Source organism: Eubalaena glacialis, chromosome 4 (genome assembly GCF_028564815.1).
Source record: "Eubalaena glacialis isolate mEubGla1 chromosome 4, mEubGla1.1.hap2.+ XY, whole genome shotgun sequence".
In the NCBI taxonomy this organism is placed as follows: Eukaryota; Metazoa; Chordata; class Mammalia; order Artiodactyla; family Balaenidae; genus Eubalaena; species Eubalaena glacialis.
The window spans coordinates 34012311-34019628 of NC_083719.1; the positions used below are offsets into that span (position 1 = coordinate 34012311).

The 7318-nt window shown below is 40.0% G+C and overlaps 1 pseudogene; it reads left to right on the forward strand.

Annotated features, from left to right (window-relative positions):
- Positions 1–6568: 6568 nt before the first annotated feature.
- LOC133089648 (large ribosomal subunit protein eL21-like) lies at positions 6569–7073 on the forward strand (annotated as a pseudogene).
- Positions 7074–7318: the final 245 nt, after the last annotated feature.

Consider the following 7318-nt stretch of genomic DNA (forward strand, 5'->3'; position numbering starts at 1 on the left):
TGTGAGAAGTCAGTTGATCTTCTCCATGACTTTGGAAAGACAGTATATAGACAATATTTCTATTTAATGAAGTTGAGAGTGAGGAAGGTTAAGTGAGGAAAGTTAAGCACATGGTCAAATCAGGAAATGAGTCCAAATATTCTGAATTCGGATGCAGTGCTTTTTTTTTTTATTACACCCAAATGCGTCAAAAGGGAAAAACATACAGGTGTAAATGCCTATATTAGAATGCTTGGTAATATATATGAAGTGCCAAGTACACTGCCTGGCATATTATATTGATAAATACTCAAAAAAGGTTGACTATAACTCTTGTTATTTTTATTATGTTGAGAGGACAATAAGGGTAGGTCTTGGACCAAGTGACACAGGCAATCATCCTTCCCACTCAATACTTCCATTGAAAATTCTCAATTGCATTGTAATGTCTTCACACTCATATGAAGCAAAAGCCCCACGAGGGCAGGAGTTTTCTCTGTTCTGTTCACTGTTATCTCCTGAGGCCTGTAAGACAGCTCATATTAACTTCGCAGCAAACATTTGACACCTAGATTGAGAGACCAGAAGATTTTCTTGCTCCTATTTGACTGTGCCATGTTAGCTTACTATAGTTTTGCTCTTCTGTATAGTTTGTACACTTCAGAGTAGTGCTTCCCAAGTTTTAGGGGTTATGAAACTTCCTGGGATCTTGCTAAACATGTAGATACTCCCAAAAAAGTAGATCCTCAGAAAGCTCCATTATGTATTTTTATACCCTCCACCCAAAAATTTGGTTTGGACGTCAAAACTGATGATGCGTACACATACCAGGAGAGTATCAGAATACATAATGAAGCTTTCTGGGGGAAAAAGACCTGGGCAAGCTTTCCAGCTGGTCCAAAAATGGCTTGAGAGAGCAGGGAAAGAGAGGCTTGGGGTTTTGTTGTGTTTAGGGGGAGGGGCTGGAATAGGTCTCTTCCAGGAAGTTGCACACACCACCTTTGCTAATATTACTTTGGCCAGAAGTTAGCAATATGGCCTCACCTAACTACAAGGGAGATTATAGCATGTAGTCTTTATTTCAAGTCATAGTGTGTCCAGTTCAACATCAGAGTTCCATTGCTATATAACAAGGGGAGAATGAACATAAAGGGACCAGAAACAGTCTCTGATCCAGTTATTAAATAGACATTAGGTGGAGTAACATCAATTATTTCACGTCATCTGTGTATGGTTTACTACTCATAATTTCTAGTTAGTGTTCCAAAGGTTGCTATTTTTGTAACTTACTCTGGGTTTTATTATGTTCCGTAGCAACGCTCGGTGAGCTGAGGAGATAAAACTTAATGGAAAAGAGTATTTATTTATTTCTGGCAATGTGCCAGGCACCTGATTGGATACTTTCACATATATTTTCTCATTTGGAAGAGCCAAGAGAGAAATAAGAAAGAGTTCTCTCGGGGCTTCCCCGGTGGCGCAGTGGTTAAGAATCCGCCTGCCAATGCAGGGGACACGGGTTCAAGCCCTGGTCCGGGAAGAGCCCACATGCCGCGGAGCAACTAAGCCCGTGCGCCGCAACTACTGAGCCTGCGGTCTAGAGCCCGCGAGCCACAACCACTGAAGCCCACGTGCCTAGAGCCCGTGCTCCACAACAAGAGAAGCCACCGCAACGAGAAGCCCTCGCACCGCAACAGAGTAGCCCCCTCTCGCCGCAACTAGAGAAAGCCAGCGTGCAGCAATGAAGATCCAACGCAGCCAAAAATAATAAATAAATAAAATAATTAAAAAAAAAAAAAAGAGTTCTCTCATCCAAGGTCAACTATAGGCAAAATGGTAAGTAAAGTAGCGTTTCTTTTCTTTTTTCTTTTTCTCCTTTTGCATTTAATAATATTTTACTTATTTATTGAAGTATAGTTAATTTACAATATTGTGTTAGTTTCAGGTGTACAGCAAAGTGATTCATATATATATATACATATATATTCAGATTATTTTCCGTTATAGGTTATTATAAGATATTGAATATAGTTTCCTGTGTTATACAGTAAATCCTTGTAGCTTATCTATTATATGTACAGTAGTTTGTATCTGTTAATACCATACTCCTAATTCATCCCTCTTTCCTTTTCCCCTTTGGTAACCATAAGTTTGTTTCCTATGTCTGTGAGTCTGTTTTTGTTTTGTATATAGATTCATTTGTACTATTTTTTAGATTCCACATATAAGTGATATCATGTAATGTTTGTCTTTCTCTGTCTGACTTACTTCACTTAGTATGATATTCTCTAAGTCCATCCATGTTGCTGCATATGGCAATACTTCATTTTTTTATGGTTGAGTAATATTCCGTGGTATATATATATACCACATCTTCTTTATCCATTAATCTGTTGGTGGACACTTAGGTTGCATGTCTTGGCTATTGTAAATACTGCTGTTATGAGCATTGGGGTGAATGTATCTTTTTGAATTAGAGTTTTCATCTTTTCTGGATATATGCCTAGGAGTGGGATTGCTGGATCATAAGGTAGCTCTATTTTTAGTTTTTAAAGGAATTTTCCATACTGTTCTTCATAGTGCCTGCACCAATTTTTTCCACATCCTCACCAGCACCTGTTATTTCTTGTCTTTTTGAGAATAGCCATTCTGCCCAGTGTGAGGTGATAAGTAAGGTAGCTTTTCTTTCATAACTTGTGCTTTCCTTTTCAATAGATCTTTTCTAAAGTGTGTTCTGTGTATTTATTTTTCTACAACAGAATGTCCAATGTAGAGCATAACTGAAAATATTCAATTGTGCAAAATGGTACGTAGGACTTAAGTTCAAATGGAAAACATAATTTGTCAAGATAAATACTTGAAAGTAATTTGAGGTCTTACAGAATAGTATTTCAATTAGATGATCTTTAAATCCAATTGGCTGAGCTGCCTTATCTCTAGACCCCAAATTACAGTTATTCTTTCCCTGCCCAAACTGAAATAGTCAGTATGTGGAAGCATCAGAGCCAGTGGTTGGGTGTGATCATAATTGATTCTTGTTTCTAGAGCTTTCCCTAGCAACCTGCAAATATAACCTGCCTTGGATAAAAAGACACCAGAAATTTCTCAAAGGCCAGTGGTTCATATGGTAAGTATGATGAGTACTCTACATGATTCCCTTGGTTTCCATTTCTAGTTAGACAGCATCTAGATGGCTTTCTTCAATTTATCGTACAGGACAAACACAGGGGCTCCATGCAGCCCCTAAGAATTTTGAATAAAGCGCCTAGAAAAAGGCTTATGTGCCTGCATTTTTTAAAAAGAGAATTTATTATTTATTTACTTATTTATTGGCTGCATTGGGTCTTCGTTGCTGCACGCGGGCTGTCTCTAGTTGCAGCAAGCAGGGGCTACTCTTCGTTGCCGTGCGTGGGCTTCTCTTTTTGCAGAGCACAGGCTCTAGGCACGTGGCCTTCAGTAGTTGTGGCACGCGGGCTCAGTAGTTGTGGCGCACGGGCTTAGTTGCTCCGCGGCATGTGGGATCTTCCCGGACCGGGGCTCGAACCCGTGTCCCCTGCATTGGCAGGCAGATTCTTAACCACTGCACCACCAGGGAAGTCCCCGCCTGCATTTTTGAAAATCTTCCTCCAGCATTCAAGGACCCCAGGAGACACAGCATCAACTCCTTTGTGCCCACATTACAACATCAACCACTGGCTCACAGTATCACGGGGGTAGGAAACCACCTAGGCTTTTAAATTCTGCTGCCTTGGCAGATTTTCCAACATCAGATACAAATTGGGTTCTGGGAAAATCTGATGAGGGGAAGAAGAGTGAAGTGGCTACAGCTGTTGCATGAAGGACCAAAACGCCTTGGTGCTGTGTGTGCTTGTATTCCTCCTAAGAACCCCTGCTTGTAGTTATCCTTAAAGCAAAGTGAAGGGCTCCAGTAAGGAAACATCTGTTGACACTTGTCATGGTGCCCTTCCAGGAGGAACATACTCCTACTCTTTGGGAAGATGGAATATACAATCCACTCTGCCTTTGTAGAAGGAGTTAGCAGTAACCTCTCTGCTCCCATGCTGCAGCTTCGCCCACTTGATTGGACCACTGCAGCCTTGGAGATGGCAGCGGTGATGCTGCAGTCAAGAAACCCCTTGTAAAGTAGATGACCTTTCAAGTTTTAACCTTTTTTTTTTTTTTTTCCGGCCGTGCTGTGTGCCACACGGGATCTTAGGTCTACGTCCAGAGATCGAACCCGTGCCCCCTGCAGTGGAAGCACGGACTCTTAACCACTGAACCGCCAGGGAAGTCCCAACTTTTAACCTTTTTTTATTCCAGTTTTATTGAGACATAATTGACATAAGGCACTGTATAAGTTTAAGGTGTACAGCATAATTATTTGACTTATATACATTATGAAAAGATTATCACAAGTTTAGCAAACGTCCATCATCTCCTATAGATACAAAATAAAAGAATAAAAAAAAACTTTTTTTCTTGTGATGAGAACTCTTAGAATTTACTCTTTTAACGACTTTCATATATAACATACAGCAGTGTTAATTATATTAATCACATTGTACATCACATGCCTCATACTTATTTATCTTATAACACGAAGTTTGTACCTTTTGACTGCCTTCATTCAATTCCTCCTCCCCCATCCCCTGACTCTGGTAACCATAAATCTGATATCTTTTTCTATGAGTTCTTTTGTTTGTTTGTTCTTGAAGTATAATTGACCTATAACACTATGTTAGTTCCTGGTGTACAACATAGTGATTCGATATTCTGTACATTTCAAAATCGTCACCATGATAAGTCTAGTTACCATCTGTCACTATACAAAGACAGTAGATGACCTATTTTCTCATGGCAGCAGAATGGGCTGGAGGAGGATGCAAGGCCAGAGTGGGAGCTTTGAGATCCAGGAATGTTGGTATCACTGGCTCAGCCCTGACACAGACTGAAAGGCTAATATGCTTAATTTCTTTCTTATATATTTTCCTTGCCTTTCTTTTCTCTTTCCCTCTGCATAGTCAGTATTCTCTTCAAGTAGGACTTTTAAGTTGTCCAGCCTGGGGGAGGACGGTTTGAAGCAAAGAATAAATTGTTAAAGCTGTAATTTCAGGTGTCATGGGAGATAAATATTGGGGTTAAGGGTATCTGGAAAATATGCCTGAAAATTGACATGGGGGAATTTTTTTTTTGGTTGAAAGAGAAGTGAAAAAAGAGGACAGATGACAGAGGCTGGGACACATGGAAAAGTTTTTGCCATGACCTAATGTTGCCACTAATTCATGAGAAACACTGCTTTAATGTCTTGAATTTATCCTAGAAGAATTAGGCTCAATAGCTCCTTTCATTACCTGGGAGCTTAAATCATCAGTGGCATTTTTTTCCCATATATTTTTGAAAGATGCTTTCATATAGAATATAAAACGTTTTAGAAATTCAATTTTATTTATGGGCAGCATCATATTTTTTATACTCTTGCTGAAGAAACTTAGGGTAAGTAGAGGGTCAATTTTATCTTTTCTTTTTTTAACCAAAGGGGTGTATCACTCAGCAGAGTGCTTAGTTGTTATGAGAGTGAAAAAAAATTCCTCTGGTATAAGGTGTGGGGAACCCATTGGATTTAAAAGGATAATAAGCTTTCTTCTTGAAACAGGCCTAATCAACATACTTTATTTTACTTTATTGGGGGAATTCATCAATAATGAATCAAACACTAGGCAAAATTTTTCCTGAGAGAGTTAGAAACTCTCTGGCTGGAGTTGAACCCTGGGATCTGGGGTTGTGTCTGTGAATGTTATTCATTCTGCAAAATGCTCTGAATACCTACCTTGGGCCCAAATGCAGAGAATCATTGGGTCTTGGAAATGTACTTGTTTGGGGAAACACTGAAATATCTCTGCTGGAACAAGGGTCACATAATCACTCCACCATGCAATGCTTAATTGTAAAAGGGAGTGGGGATGTGATCTCGCTGAGTGCAGGACTGTTTCTAAACAGAGTTTTTAAGGATAATGAACGCTGGCTTTGCAGGTTCTAAATGTGAGTGAACAAGATGGAATTTGGTCAGCAGTTGGAGGAGTTGGCCTCAGTTAGTAACACGCGGAGTTCACCTGTGGTAACAAAGGGTAAGGCAGAGTATTTGGGCTTAGATGCTGGTAGGTGCATAGATGCACAGTGGGAGTGTGTGGAAGTCCTTTATAATGGATTTCATTTTTTCAATGAAATAAGAAAGCCATTGATTAAGAACAAATGTGAGATAGTAGATCTTGAAAGTATGAGGGGGAAAGTAAGTATGAAATAGTTATCAACAAGTCTTTCAGTGTAAGAATTCTTGGATGTTTTCAGTCTAAGTTATACGCACCAGCTTTCCCCATTGCACCCTCTACTATCCCTAGCATCCCAATTATCAATATTAAGTAAAAACCAGTAAAGAAAGATTCATGACAAGACAAATAAGAGAGGAATGTCATAGGGCATAGACATGCAAGACAAACACTGGTTAAGCCCAGTATTGATTCTACTAAGCCTTATGGGGCTAAGAGAGAGCTCTGTTCCTGCCACTTAAAATCTTGTTAAGCTTTTTGGCCGGAACCGCCATCTTCCAGTAATTCGCCAAAATGACCAACACAAAGGGAAAGACGAGGGGCACCCGCTACATGTTCTCTAGGCCTTTTAGAAAACATGGAGTTGTTCCTTTGGCCACATAACATGCGAATCTAAAAGAAAGATGATATTGTAGATATCAAGGGAATGGGCGCTGTTCAAAAAGGAATGCCCCACAAATGTTACCATGGCAAAACTGGGAGAGTCTACAATGTTACCCAGCATGCTGTTGGCATCATTGTAAACAAACAAGTTAAGGGCAAGATTCTTGCCAAGACGATTAATGTGCGTATCAAGCATATTAAGCACTCTAAGAGCCGAGATAGCTTCCTGAAACGGGTGAAGGAAAATAATCAGAAAAAGAAGGAAGCCAAAGAGAAAGGTACTTGGGTTCAACTGAAGCGCCAGCCTGCTCCACCCTGAGAAGCACACTTCTTGAGAACCAAAGGAAAGGAGCCTGAACTGAGCCCATTCCCTGTGAATTCATGGCATGATGGGTGTAAAGAAAACAAAAGACCTGGACTGTATAAATGTTTCTCTTAATTGAGTAGAAGTGTGTGACCCCCTTCCCCAAACAAATATTTAAAGCACACAAAAAAAGAAAAAAGAAAAATCTTGTTAGCATCAACTCATCCATCTTCACATCCATCCCAGTGCCCCAAAAGACACCAGTTTAGTTCCAGGGCTGAGGTTGGGGCAGAGGCTCCTTTCTTGTTTAGAATGCCTGCCTGAGAGTATT